The sequence below is a fragment of the Chiloscyllium plagiosum genome, chromosome 28, assembly GCF_004010195.1.
Source record: "Chiloscyllium plagiosum isolate BGI_BamShark_2017 chromosome 28, ASM401019v2, whole genome shotgun sequence".
In the NCBI taxonomy this organism is placed as follows: Eukaryota; Metazoa; Chordata; class Chondrichthyes; order Orectolobiformes; family Hemiscylliidae; genus Chiloscyllium; species Chiloscyllium plagiosum.
The window spans coordinates 22,603,399-22,616,274 of NC_057737.1; the positions used below are offsets into that span (position 1 = coordinate 22,603,399).

General features: G+C 39.9%; 1 protein-coding gene across 9 annotated transcripts in view; it reads left to right on the forward strand.

The window, feature by feature from the left end:
* LOC122564034 (WSC domain-containing protein 1-like) overlaps positions 1-12,876 on the forward strand; it is a 152,579-nt gene that overhangs the window by 36,393 nt on the left and 103,310 nt on the right. For 7 of the 9 annotated variants that reach the window (XM_043718490.1, XM_043718489.1, XM_043718498.1 and 4 more), the window contains exons 1-2: positions 10,639-11,301; positions 12,531-12,696. The exons of 1 other annotated variant lie outside the window; for it this stretch is intronic. The gene's annotated coding sequence lies outside the window, so the exon portion shown is untranslated. Of the gene's footprint in view, positions 1-10,638; positions 11,302-12,530; positions 12,697-12,876 lie in introns of those variants that run through there. One more of the 9 variants, XM_043718493.1, reaches the window with a different exon arrangement.

Sequence of the window (12,876 nt, forward strand, 5' to 3'; positions counted from 1 at the left end):
ATAGCCCAAGCACTTCAGTTATCTCAGCTTTTTGCTGAAAACACTTTTTAAAAAGAACTTATTTGCTATAATAATTACACACCAAAGTTAGTATTTAATTAACCACAATTATACACTGAAAAGTAGAGATACTGTTCCCTAAATACCTGCAGAGTTAATAGTTCTCTTGTTGTACCCCTTTTCTGTATGCTTTTTCTATATCTGCAATAACAACACTTTTCCCCATTTCTAACGCTGTCAATGCCCCCTTGTAATCTTCTATGCCTCTGTCATATCCCTACCCCCGCCAACCTTCTCTGCTCGAAAAGAAAACAACCTGAGCTTATTCAGCTTCTCTTCCTATCTAAAGCACTCCATCCCAGGCAACATCCTGATGAATTTCCTCTCTATCTGCTCTGATACATCAAATTCCATTGTGTGGTGACCGGAACTGTAGGCAGTACTCCAGCTGTGGTCTAACTAAGTTATAGAATCCCTTTTGGTACCTGTTCCAGCCTTGTTGCATTTCCTCTTTAACAGAAACATTTGACTTTAAATAGTGCTCGTCTGCTGTGCAAGGCATGCAGCCAGTCAACAGCGTACTTAGCACTGGCTACAAATCACAATCATTTAAATTAACAAGCAGGGCAGTGTTTCCATTACTGCCTGTTATTGGTTGTCATGGTCTCTGTGCCTGCTGTTGAGTTATCGAATGTCAGACCTTTCATATTTTTAAAGTGGCCCATGGAAAATGTGAGGGTTGCCTAGTTGTTTTTTTTCTAGATAACACTGCACACCATTGAGAGACATTTACCTGATAGTTGTATGCATTATTGATTTTAATATGCCAGCAGTTATGTGCAGGACTTGTGGAATGGGTGGTGTCTCTGGTGTCAGAAAGGCAGCTTTTGGGTGTAAATATGGATGAGTCGAAATTGGTATTTTTTGAACGGTTGTTTACTACTTTATAATTCCATTTTGGAATACAATGAACAATGCACATTGTTGAGAATTGATCTGCTACATGCCAACAAAAGGAAAACAGACTGTTCCACTGAAAAGACTGATTTTTATTGCTAGTAATAATATCTGTGCAGAATAAGCTGAAAAATAATAACATGCACTTAATAAAAATGCTGCTGTATGTTTAGCTTCCTTTATATTATTGACTGTAGACAGTAAAATGGTCTTGTGTGGGGATTTTTATTGGGTCTGGCACAGTAAGGCAGAGTTATTGGATTCTGGGTGAAAAGCCTGGTTCTGAAAAATGTAATAAGGTAGACTTTGCTAGGCAGGTTTCCACTCCGCTTTTCAAAGGAGAGAATATTTAATGTGTTGCAATCATAAATTGCAGGAAATGCTTCATGCATCGGGGAATATGCTTAAATATCTACACTTCTATCAGAGAATGTATTTTTGGAGATGTTGGTAACCATGGTACAATGTATCAGGATTTCCTCACTAGCTCCAGTAAATTTAAGATGATGCCATTCTTCAGTTGTATCTGTAAAGGTAAAGTTGTCGTACACCCAAAGCACTGTTCTCTCATTAGAGAGAGAGAGAGAGAGAGAGATGACTGGTGGTTTAACCTGAGGGTCACCACACCTCCGGCAAGGGGAGAGGTTGTGAAGGAAAGTTCTACATAGTGACCCCAGCTGGTGCAGGAATTGAACCTGTGCTGCTGGTATCACTACACAAACCAGCCAACTGAGCTAACTGATCTCCGGTTATATCTGTACTTAGCAAGCATTTGATGCAGTATTTTTATCATGATTTTGCATTGCTGTGAAAAGTACATGATAAACAATTTAAAAAGAATTTGTCTCTTTCCCTGATTATACACAGAATGTCAAGATTTCAAAGCAATTAGATCCAAAAACACTGGCTTTATTGGCCTGTTTTGTTTTTTTTTCTTAAATACAATACTACTGCTTCTCCTAACCTGCAAGGAATTGGAGAGAATCAAAGATAGTTAAAGGCCAGTCTGATGAGCCTCTTCTGATCCTTGACTCCGATCTCAACAGGCTTTAGCAAGCAAGGACTGTATCATTGCTCCCCATGACTTCAGTTAACTTCATCGATTGAACTCTGATGGCATTATTTGATGTATTTAAGGAACATCCCAGGAGGTTGACATGGGGCATCCTTGTTACCTGTGTTTATAAATTGAGCTTGACTTGAACAGATTGCGATTGGAGTCAGTCACTGCCAGTATTTTAACCTCCCCTTGAGCATCTCTTATTCTGGTTTCCATTGGGAATGATGAGGCTCAGATTTCAGCAGGGCTAAAGATGCACATTAAAATTTGCATTCCTGGAGTATGTCATAAGACCCTTTATGTCTCTGGGCGGTAACAGATTCTTCAAAGGGATGATTGGATAGAAAGGCACTCTTCCCTCCAATGAACTCCTCTAATGAACGCCTGGGGAGAGCTAGGGTTCAGTTTTCAAATTGGAACTTGCCAAACCCAAAAAGCATGGTGCCCATTATTGCATTGTTTTTGAACATAGAACAGTACAGCACAGTACAGGCTATCAGCCCTCTATGTTGTGTTGGCCTTTTATCCTACTAAGATCCCCTTCTTCATACTAACTTCCATGTGCCTATCCAAGACTCACTTCGATGTTCCTAATGTATCTGACTCTACTACCACTGCCGGCAGTGCATTCCACGCACCCGCCACTCTGAGTAAAGAACCAACCTCTGACAACTCCCCTAAACCTTCCTCCAATTATCTTTAAAATTATGCCCCATCATGATAGACATTTCCGCCATGGGAAAAGGTCTCTGGCTATCCACTCTATCTATGCGTCTCAACATCTTGTACACCTCTGTCTAGTCACCTCTCATCCTCATTCACTCCAATGAGAAAACTAGATCCCTCAACCTTTCTTCTTATTGAATTCAATGTGAGAAGCAGCAAAGCTATTGTTTAAACTAGGGGGGAAAAGAATAATTCTGGGGTTTTGCTACAGTGTCACGTCCAGTCTTCCTGGCCATTTGGCTAGTTCTGTGAGTACTGAACCTCCACATTGTCCTAATTTCTTATGCAGTTCCCATCATGATTGCCATCTGCCATTAGCACTTCTTCTTCAATTGGAATGTCCCATCTCTTCTCACCTCTATTCAAGTTAGTGTTGACTTTTGAAGATGCAGGGCAGGATTGGAATCTAGAAAGGATCTGGGCCTCTGTTTCCTTGTCGTGAATTGAAAACCAACCGTGAAAATAAAATTGCGAGAAAAATAGTGTAACAAAGTTAAACACAAATTTCAGTGACAGGAAGGTACTGCACCATTTAGTTGACCTTTTCAGAGATAAAAACCTATTTATAGGCTAGAACAAAATGCCTCCAGGATGAGAGAAACCTTTGGACAGTCAATCTTCATTTTAGTGTAATTAAATGAAAATGTTGCAGTTTTGTATGCAGACAAAGCTGATGGGAGGTCAGCAGACATTAACAATGATTATTAAAAGGCATTTTCTCTTTTTGTATTTGATCAGCAGATAGGAATCTCTTCCAGTATTCTTAGCAACATACTTTTATGGTGAAGTGCAGCTTTCAGTGGAGCAGTGAAAGTGGTCATTGATTGCAGGTATGATGTATTTGGGGAAGATTGAAGTTTGGCCGGCACAGTGGCTGAGTGGTCAGCACTGCTGCCTCACAGCACCAAGGACCCAGGTTTGATTCCAACCTTGGGTGACTGCGCAAACTCCTCACAGACACACATTCTCCCTGTGTCTGTGTGGGTTTCCTGTGTGCTCTGGTTTCCTCCCACAATCCAAAGATGTGCAGGTTGGTTGGATTGGCCATGCTAAATTGTCCATAATGTTCAGGGATATGTAGGTTAAGTGCCTTAGTCCGGGGTAAAGATAGGGTAGGGGAATGGGTCTGGGTGGGTTACTCAGATGGTCGGTGTGGACTTGTTAGGCCGAAGGGCCTGTTTCCACACTGTAGGGATTCTATAAGTCTAAGTCCATATGGCTGAATGATGATGCTGTTTTCTCATGTCATCATTCTGTCCATTGGATTTTGGATCCAGATTTTAACAAAAATAAGGACTAAATGCTGAAAATATCAGGACATTTGACCACTTCTTCCAAGAACAAAAGTGAGTTAATGATTGGCATTTGATAATCATGGTTTGGAACTGCCAGTGTTGGACTGGGGTGCATAAAGTTAAAAATCACACTATATACCAGGTTATAGTCCAACAGGTTTATTTGGAAGCTCAAACTTTCAGAGCACTGCTCCTTCGTCTAGTTGACAACCACCTCAGAAGGAGCGGTGCTCCAAAAGCTAGTGTTTCCAAATAAACCTGTTGGACTATAACCTGGTGTAGTGTGATTTTTAACTTTGATATTCATGGCAGAGTTTGGATGGAAAACTGAAAGGAACTCCATGTCAATCATTGTTGAAAAGTTCAAGGGAATTTCATAACCAGCAGGTACTTACCTGAGCAGTATCAGACCTCCTGTTCAGCCAGTTTAGTGTAGAAATCCAACCCCACAGCTAATCCGAGACCAACAGCCCCACAAGGAGGGTTGGTTGTCAGTACTACTCTAGGGACTCCACCAGGTGTTACAAAGAGGTATATATCAATGGGATTCGAGGTTGCTGCAGGTTTGGCAAAGATGGCACAGGCTTAGTCGAAATGGTTTCCCAATGACCACCTCGCCCACCCCCAGCCCCAAATTGCCTTTCTCAATTCTACATCCCTTCATCAGGCACAGTTCCTGAGTAGCCCACTAAACACAGAACACCCTTCCTCAACGTAAACTGTCCCAGAATCTGGGAGAGATATTAAATTCTGAATAATGTTTAAGGTCCATGCTCTTTCATTAGAACTGGAGAAAGGGCAGAAGTGTGATGGACTTTTAAGCAAGTGATTTAGGCACGGTAGGAAAAGAACAAAAGGAGCATCTGTATTCAGATAATAGTAGAGATTAAGCAATTGAAGAACTGATCATTAAAGGATGTAAGCTTGCTCTTTACAACTTGTTTTAACTTTGCTATGTCCAAAGAGGCAGCTCGCCTCTCAAATGGAGTAAATGAACCATGTCCAACAGCAAAATATTGGAGCAGATATTGTAAAAGTGCAAGTTTATCATTGGAAACAAGCCATCATTTTTGTTGATATAGCACCAATACCATCCATGTGTTCTTAGTTTGTTTTCTTCTTTGTCTCCCTCCCATTATATATCCGTGCAGTCCTGCTCTCTGAAGCCGGGGTGAGGGTAATCTGCTCTGGGACTTGGATAGTCATCCCATGGTGTTTCCGGAGTCTTCTGCTGAGATGCAGGTTCACCTTCCTCAGTTTATACCACCCGCAGGCTTTGCAAACACAAGCAGAGGGGAAGTGGGGGGTCGGGGATTGGGGGAGGGGCGCACCTATGGAGTATCCTGGAAGAAGCTTCTGGGGTTTCTGCTTGTCACTCTTTTTTTCTCCCTAGTCTTGCTTACCACCCTGTATCACTGAGGGAAAGGGGTACAACGGATGATGTTGAAATCCTCCAGCACTCCTCCCCACTCAATCACCTTGCTACCATGTCTAGAGCAATGGAGTGCAGGTCTGCACCCAAATCTGACAGACACCAAGCATCCTGCTGGAACTGGTCATACAAGTCCAAGGATATGAGTCTTTTCAGTGTAGGGATTGGGCCTTTGTCAGTTAGATACATTAGACTCTGGGTTACAGGTAACCCAATCAAGTGCTATTGAGACATCAGTCTAGGGGGTGTGCGATTGTAAGTCACTTCTGGGTAGGTCCGTTAAGGAGTTAGGTCATGGTCAGTAATGGGGATTAGGTCAGTGATGGTCGGGGGATTGTCACTGAAAATCCGCAATTGTGGGGAAAGTAGTGAACTCATCTCTAGGATGGGCTTCACTTTACTGGGACCTTAAGAGAATGGTCAGTGTTTTCAGGGCAGTTATAGGTAGTAGAATGGGTTCTCCACTGTGAATGGGAGCAGAATAAATGCTGTCTCTACAGAGGTCAAGCAAGGCATGATAACTCTGACCTTTACATGGGGAGGATGTAGGGTCAACAGGAGCAAGGGTATTTTCAGGGTAAAACAGACACATTTCTTCCTGCAAGTTTTTTTCAGTGATGAGAATCCTCAGTATATTTTCATTCCTGCCCACTTTGACAGAGAAAGGGGAAACCCAAGAATTCCTTCTGGGGCTGGAGGAATACCTCTAATCTTGATCGTTCACAAAGAAACCTTTTTGTTTGCTTTCATGGTCTCATTCTGGTGTTCAATCAATGTCAGGGTAAAATCCCCAGCACTGTCATCACTGCTTGCAATTTGCACAGCTCAAGGATAAGAGCATTAACATTTACAGATCCCAATATTTGAATATTTACAAGACCTTTCAGTAGATGTGTCAAGGGTTTCACTTGCCTCCTGCATACTGGGTGTTGAAATGATGGGTGGCAATTGTGTAGCAACAGTGGGATCTATATGCTCTTATTCTGTGTTAATCACTTAGGTGTCCCAGTCTTATTAGGGCATCTTTGGGTGGAGGGTGAGGTAGGATACTGAAATCACCATTTTATTGCCAATCACACACAGGGATCAAGATCAGCAAATTGCTGCTGCATTTTCCCCAGTTTTCTGCAGAGCCTTGAAGGGAAACTCTGTACCACTGCACCTCCCATAACATCCATACAGCCAAAATGTGCATCCACTTTCTTTTCTTAGAAAAATAAAAGCTGGAAAACATAGTTTGAGGTAATAACAAAAATATCTTGAGCCATAGGGTGCTTTCAACATGTTCAAGAAGCTTTATTTGTTCTATAATTATCTAGATTTTGGATACCACCAATTGCACTGGGAAGCTGATGGAAAAGTGAATGCTGTTTTTCGCAGGAGCCTGCGTGACCCTGAAGCATTTTAGCATGGCTAAGTATCCAGCTTGTCTGCAAACGCTGCATTTGATTGAACAGAACCATATGCAATCTGCCTGACCGTGCCCAATGTAAAAGATAAACAACTAAATCCTTGAGATCCGTAAAGTCTTAGACCTTGGAATAACCTGAGTGAAAGTTAATAGTCTGGTTACTGAGATTTTATCAGAAGAAAGAAAACAGCTTTATTTTTCCCAGATGCATTCAGATATTCTACCTTAAATAATGAATGATTTCAACCTTTTAAAAATCACTGTGCCATTTTAGTGCTGAAATAATAACTGGTCTAGTGTCCATTTATAGCAAGGTCTGATGTCTGCAAAGCCAATTATGCTCTACGATAGCACTTGTACATGTGTTAGACTCATGGAAATAATTCTGTTTCCACAGCATTGACGTAAGCCTTGCAGACCGAGCTGTGCAGCCTATTAACAGATGTTTACAATGTCTACTTTGCTCCTTCTGACCCCATCCACCAACATTCTGTCAACCCCAATCAATTTTAATAAACTAAAATCGACTGCTGAGAAATAAAAAAAAAGCCTTTCAATTAAAGCTCCTACGCAAATTTAATAAGAAAAAATGAATCTTCATTAATTCAAATGCTTTTGCCCCTCCCCCAAGTAGGTTAATTAGTTCATGTAATACCGAATGTTGAGCTGAGCTATATCAACTGGGAAAGTCTCCAGTCTCTGTTGAGTGGGATGCGCAAGGTGGCAGTAAAGTTATTAAAATTGACCTTACTGTCTTATTGGTTTCTGTTGCCATTGGATGTCGCTTGGACTTTTGTTGCTTTTTATAATACCATCCGTCTGCTGTTATTGGAACCTGCCAATTTTGTTTTTTGAAGTATCTTAAATAAGTGCAAAGGATTTTCCCAACTAATTTGCTTTACTATGCTTTGCAGACTGCCTTTCTCTAAGATAAGACATCCTTTTAGTTTTTTTTTGCAGTCGTGGCTTTGCATCTCCCTATGAGTTCTCATCCTCTTTTACGACTGAGCAAAGTTATTATTACCATACTAACGTATTGACTATTAAGACCATTCTATACTCATCTGTACATGAGATGTAATTATATGGGGCAGACTGGATGACTAGAGTGTCTTTACCTGTTTTTTCATTATATCCACAATGGAACTTTTCAAAGAATGAATATAGTATTCCTTCTCAATAACTCAGCGCCACCGTAGATTGCTCTGTTAAACCGATGATAGCTACTTTATATATGTCCATTGAATAGTCAATTTATTTCAGCATTGTATTTTGTTAAAAGTAGGTTAAGCTAATTAATTCAGGTTGTCTGAATCCCTAAGATTAAATTGGAGCCATTTATTTCTTGGTCAAATTGTATAATTCAACAAATTACAAGAAGAAACAAGCTATTGTTATCCTTGGGATTTAAATAAACTACTTGTAACCAGAAAAAAAAAATCATGTCATTAGCTCCATACTTTAAAATTTAAAGATTCTTAACTGCAGAGTATTTTTGAAATGAATTGCTGACTTGCTTCAACATAGTGAAATCCTAATAAAATGCTTAATACCCTTTTAAGTTATTTCTGTCAGACATTTTTTCAAGTGATAGCTTAGAAATTATTGTCAGTGATACCAACCTGTGAATATTGAGCAACCTTTCCTTGCTAACTATCTTAGTGAGGATGTTGCCCCATTTAAAATACATAGAAGATTCTTAACACAAATATGTGAAGCATTTGGTTGTCTTTTTTTATTTCAAGCTACCTCCTTGCTTTATATAAGTTAGTTTCGGAATAAAGTCTTAATAGGCCCAAATTTAATATGAAGAGCACAGAAAAAGGTGCAAATAATCAATGTGACATATGTGTAATTATATCCTATTTTTTGCTTTGAAGCTCACAATGTAATTGTTAAATAGTCTATATTAATAGCACAGGCTGCAAGCCAGTCACTTGATAGGTCAATCCATTTTAACTCAATCTCCACACTATATAGCACAAACAATTCTACTTTTTCTTATAACTAATGAATGAATGATTTTTCAGACATGGAATATATGTGGAATATCATTCATGTTGAAAATGCAAAGTGGCAACTTTGTCCTAGCTAGGCTTAAGTATGTTCTCCTGCTTTATTAGAATTTTCATGGTGAAGAAATAACCGTCTTCACCCTCTAGTGGTGTGGAAGGGTAACTATTACATTTAATATGATATCTCTGTTCCAACATGAATTGAATTGAAGTTATACTAGGAACTATTTGTTTAATTCATTTATTATTTATTTGTTATTTGATTAGAAACGTGATTTTCATAATCATGGAAATCCATCTCACTAATACAGAGGCAGAATTGTAGTTTTATGTGGTCCGAATGGCTTGCTTGCTTGTTTATCCAATGCAAAATGATCAACTCATGTTCTGCAAATTTGTAATGTTTAGTGGTATGATCTTGTCACGTTTAACCTATCTCCTTAAATGATCAAAGGACATAAACATACAATTATAAAATGACATTCAGAATGTTGACTTACTTTCTGGTATGGCTTTGTTAAGTTTAGAATGTACATTTTTTTCATGCATCATCCCAAAATGTTATAATTTGATTTGATAACTAACTATTGAACAGTTCAATTAGACTCATAACCAATTGTCTCGAGTAATTGGAAATGCACAGGAAATGCTGATCCCTCTCAAGTGTCCAGTATCCCTAAAAAGTTTTTGAAACACTCCTACCGGAGGATGCGTTTAAAGTTAGGAGGAAGTGAGTATCTGGAGGGAAATACAGAGATGGTATAATGTACCGATGGAGTACATTAATGAGTCAGAGGTGGCATGAGTGGAATGGGGAGAAGGTTGGTGAGATTGGCTTCAGGAATGCAAGGGCAGTTCAAGACAGGAGGGTGGGGTGGAGAGGCTTTTGTGGTCCTTGCTTGTAAGGAGGCACTGATGAGCATTTGAGACTGCAAAAAGATCTGCAGAGCTTTAAATGATAAAAAGAGAACAAGAAGGCAGAAGAGTAATGATAGATTGGGCTAGAGAACACATTAGCTAAGAGGGCAAAAACCAAACCTGGCACAACTGTGTGGTGGGAAGGGACAGAGAAAGGGAAAACAAAATGGTTTAAGAGATTTTTTTTTAAATAGAAAGGAGATAGAGGTGACTTTCGATCTCCATGTTTAGTTGGACACATGTAAACTCCAGAAAATGCTGTCAGACTTCCTCCTTTAAAACAGTAAGCACTGATAACCTCACCACTATCCTCATCACAAAGTCTCTGCCATTGAGTAATTGAGAGCATTAATAAAGGACTGAAGATAATCTACATTATAGACATCAACCATTTTCAGAATGACTCTTACCAATTTTTAGACATGCACCATAAAAAGCATCCTATCCAGATGCATCACAGCTTGGTACGGCAACTGCTGTGCCCAAAACCATAAAAAATTAGATTTGAGTGTAGCCCAATCTATTAGAAAAACCATCCTTCCTTCCATTGATTCCTCCGATGCTTCCTGCTGCCTCTGGAAAGCACCTAACAACATAGTCAAAGACCACGTCCGCCCCAGTTAGACTCTCTTCTATCCTCTTCCATCAGGCAGAAAGTACAACAATTTTAAAACATGTACCAACAAATTCAAGAATAGTTTATTCCCTGCTGCTATCAGATTTATGAACAGACCTCTAATATTGGAAAGTTGATCTTTCTCTGCACGTTCTCTGTAGCTGTAGCCCTATTCTGCATTCTGTCTGTTATCCAACTGTACATATGTAAGGTATGATTTGTCTGGTTAGCATGCAAAACAACACTTTTCACTGTATCTCCGTACATGTGACAATAATAAACTAATCAAAGAAAGAAATCAAATGTGTTTGTGGAAACTGAAATGATTAAGGGATAGAAGAGACAGGATGTGATTGAAGTTGTGAAATAAATCCTCACCACAGTTCATTATGCTAAAAGATTTATCTGGTAGATTTGCTGCCACCATCCTCTCCCCTGATTTGAGATCTACAAGGTCTGCTTGGATCAATGTGGCAGAGGAAAACCACTTGGCAGTTGAATAATTAGGGGCTCTTGTCTTGAGTGAGATGTAATTTATTGCATGATGGCAACTAGGTGCAAGCTGTTCTGGTGTGTTAGACATTGACATCGCCCTCAGTCTCTGTAGTAATGTTGGGCCGTTGTCCTTTTCCCACTCATCTGAGTCTATGTGGCATCCTCATTGTGCGGTGCTTAATTGTTAGTATTAACTCTTTCAGACTGTTATTCTGTTATGAAACTTCTTGCCTTCTAGATGTTCCCCATCATTAACATGATGATTTGTGCATATAATTACATGTACTGCTAAGGCCCCACCCACCACTGACTTCATAAATCCAGGTGGTCGAGAGGTTTCCCTATCCTCCCAGAGTACTTCAGACTCATGTGATTGGTAGGTCTGTGTTGAGGACGATTGGCTTTGATTCTGTTATTGACGGTGTGAGGTTTGCATATTATTTATGGGATGACATTTCTCAATGGGCTCATCCCAGTCAACTGTTCCTGGACAATTGATCCACAATAGGAGGAGATTCCTGTAGTTTCTTCACAAAACTCCACTGGTTGTGCGAACAATAGCCATGTGCTGCTAAACTGCTGTCTTTTGAATGACTGACCTTTTCAGTTAAGTTGCTGTATTCAAACATGCTGTTGATTCAAAAGTGTCAACCATCTTGCGTGATATCTGTTACAGTATGTAGCCTACTGCTGATAGTAGACTGCTCCTTCATTTATATATCTTCATAATCTTACTGGTGTAACTGTGACATTAGCTTCAGCAGGATAGGGAGCTGAATCTTCAGCTTTCTATCCATTAATTCTGAACTTTTCTCAATTCTAAACTGCAGTGAACTGGTAATTGGTGTATAAATATCGGTATTTTCTGCAAAAGGAACTTGATTATCTGGTTCCCAAGCCCAGCTTTCCATTTGATTATGTGCACCTCTGTGAGTCTGTAACATATTGTGGAGTGGACTCAATGGGCCGAATGGCCTTACTTCCGCTCCTATATCTTATGGTCTTATATTCAAATGCAGAATTGGCTTCAGATTAGTTGAAATTGTCACCAGCAAACTGCAGTCCATTATCCAATTATCCAAGATCCCATGTAACACAAACTTTTCATGGAAGACCCTGACAATTGCATCCATGGTGCAAGTGCATAACCTATTTACTGGCCCTTATTTTTCATAAGAAATATACGTACGATTTTCCATCAATAAATGAATAGGTTTCTTCTTTCTTGTTCCCATTGTCGGATGTTGAAAGTGGTAGGTCTCCATAGCTTCCAGTGCTCTTGCTTGTGAATTCCATGAATTTCAAAGGCAGCTATGAATTCTCAATCCCTATTGAACTTGAGGCCACCACACCAATGACTAAACTCCCTAGTTCTGCACTTTGTGATCCCTACGTTTCCCTGGTGTGTCTTGTCCAAACTATCCTCCCACAGTGAGGCTAAATGACCTTGGCTTCACTGTACTCAAATGAGTTGATTATGGCATGCTGTTGATGCTCAAAATAGCTTTCATAACCAACTCATTTTGTCTTTGATCAGGTCAACCTTAGACACAAAACTGATAAATGGTAACTCTATCTTGGTCTCTGTTTTGTTTCCGTCACTAGTGATTGTAAGGAGGTCAGTCTGCTGGACCTCATAGTATGAGTTTCCTAATTGGGGCTGTTAATCCAATCGGAGTCCTGGCTGACATAAGTGGAAGAGGAGAGTCAAACATCCTGTACCCTCGGAGAACTGTATCAGTGTCAAGGACGTTCTACATGTAAATGAAGGGTGAGTTGGTGACAGGATACTTTAGCTCACCATGTTTGTTTGAGCCTGTTTTAGGCTTGCTGTCTACTACGCTGTTGTGCCCTGAGTATATAATTCAGTTTCATAAATAAACTCCACATCCTATTTGGCAAGCAGTAGTCCATTGTTCTGGAGACCTCATCCACTGTTGTCTGTAGTTTG